The sequence below is a fragment of the Triticum urartu genome, chromosome 5A (genome assembly GCF_056163025.1).
Source record: "Triticum urartu cultivar PI428250 chromosome 5A, HENAU_Tu73, whole genome shotgun sequence".
NCBI lineage: Eukaryota > Viridiplantae > Streptophyta > Magnoliopsida > Poales > Poaceae > Triticum > Triticum urartu.
The window spans coordinates 21,208,223-21,210,763 of NC_141877.1; positions in this window are offsets into that span (position 1 = coordinate 21,208,223).

Genomic DNA, 2,541 nt, shown 5'->3' on the forward strand with positions numbered 1-2,541 from the left:
TGCCATGAAATCTCTCTCCCCTTACCTAAAGAGTTTTCTACACTATATCCTGTCATGGATATCATGCTCTTCTTACCCTTGGAAAGGATATACCCCTGAAATATGTGTTTAAACACATTTTCCTTTCCATTGTTTTCTTTAACCTTTTGTTGCGACCAATATGATCTAAGCAGTAACAATTCCCTGCTTATGTAACCAACTCGGTGCACGATTCTGTCAGAAAGAACCTGTTACTTCTGTTGATGACATTCCGGTAACTACCGATGGACGAGAACTTTGCCTACTAGTCCGCCTCGTTCAACGAGCAGGAAAATGGTTCTCTTCGTCCCTCGCCCTTGGTACCAACGTTGTTGCCGACATAACTGACATGGTACTCTCTGACATGCCTTGCTATCATGACCGGCAAGATGTCACTGCTCCTATTAAAAAAAACCACATGGTGGGCCCATAACCCACAGTTCCACAGGATCGAAACCTGACTCTCCTGTACAACCCCTATTCCCAAGGTTATTCCTCGCGCGTGGCCTCATGTGTAATTCACGGGCCACCGTCCTAATGATCTATTCTGGTAACCGACGCAATATTCAATCTCGTTGCTTTGGACCCCTTTCGCATGTTGCTTCAGACATCGAGCGATTTCCTATCCGTTTGAAACTTCTCACGGTACCTTCTTACTTTACTCTCGATATTTTCTTAAGTATCTATTCGAGAGTTACTTTCTACCACATTCCTTGAGTTATCTGCCAGATAGTCAGCCTTGTAAGGTTCGTTCTTCCGAAGATGCCCATTATCCTTTTTCGTAAGAACGATGGAACCCCCGAAGAAAGGACGACGACTTAATCATGATGCCCTAAAGAAGAGGAATGGGGACAACAACACAATGAATCGACCTCTTCGAGAAGAGCTACCAAGACCGAGAGGACTCGTTAGAATTTCGTAACCAGAACTTTCCCCCCCTACACATCCTCTTAAATCTCGGGACGAGATTTCTAATAGTGGAGGAGAATTGTGACGCACGGGTAATTAAACTACAGTGATCCTTTGCTAATGATGCCATGTCACCACTATTACTGTTACTAATCTCCCGTTGATCCAAATCCGCTTCAAATTCAAATTCAAATAATAAGTGAAACACTAAATTTCTCAAACATGAAAACTAAAATGTTCATTAAGTAACAAATAATTCTGAAGCAATTCTAAAATTGTAACTAAACTTAAATGGATTAGTTAAGTGACCCTAACAACCTCAAACTTTGGCAAGCAACAACATTTAATAACCTTTTAATTAATCTAAATTTAATATGAATTAGTATTTCGACCAAACTAGTTTTTGGTGCAAGGATCTGATGCACTGCAACTTATAAACTAGCTCCCATATTTTATAAATACCATTTAGATGCTAAACATTTTGCAACCAAAAAAAGAGAAAAAAAGAGAAAAGGCATCAATAGGACCCCCTCTTCCACCCGATGGGCCAAACGGCCCAGCTGGCCACCAGGCCGACTAGGCCGACCCAGACCCAGGCCATTAACCCCTCCCGGGGGGCACCGAAACCCTAACCCCCTTCCCCACGATCCCCACTCTCCTCCCCCCCGCGCGATCTGGATCGGGGGCGCCCCAACGCACCTCGCCCCGATCCCCTTGCCCCCCGAGCCCGACGCCGGGGCCCGACGCCGCCCCATCGTCGCCGGGCTGCCCCGCCCCACCACTCCGTCGCCGGAACGCCATCGCCGCCGCCCCGCTCCACCAATCCTCCCCGAACGACCTCCACGCGCTCGACGCCGTCGTCGGAGACCACCTCGCCGGACTGCCTCCCCTACGTCGCCAGCGTCCCCGTCTTCCCCCTCGCGCCCCGCTGCCCAGTCCCCTGCAACCCCCTTGTGAGCGCCACCCCCATCTCCCTGTCTGACCCCGCGCCGGAATCGTCCTCGACGGGACTCGCTCGCCCGCGTGCTCCCGCAGCTCCGCCCGACCCTTGCCCCGTAGCCTTCCCCGCGGCCACCCCGCCGTGCACCGCGGCCTCTGCTTCGCCTCGCTGCACCCCCCTGCTGGCCTCGCCCACCGCCGCACGGCCACGCGTCGCCGGCCATGCCACCCGGCCGCCCGCTGCTCCGGCCGACCCCCCCCCCCCCCCCCGCCACCTCGCCTGCCTCCGCCCAGCAGCCCCCCTTCACCCCTTCGGCACCCTAGCGGCTACCGCACCGGCCGGCTCGGCCATGGCCGCTGGCCGCGTGCGTGTCCCGCCCAGCCCGGACATGTCCGGCGCGCCAAAGGGTGTGGCCTGGACATTGTCCGGCCATGTGTGGTGCTGCCCTGGACGTGTCCGGCTGGACATTGTCCAGTGGCCCAGTGCTACTGTCAGTAAAAAAAAGATAATAAAAATAATAATGTTAATTAATTAATTAATTAGTTAATTAGGTATTTTAATTAAGTTAATTATTTGTTAATTAGTCTAACTAATATTAGCTAATCTAATTAGTTAGATATTCTATTAGTTAGTGTTTGAGGCAATGACATGCGGGTCTGTTGACCCTGTTGTCC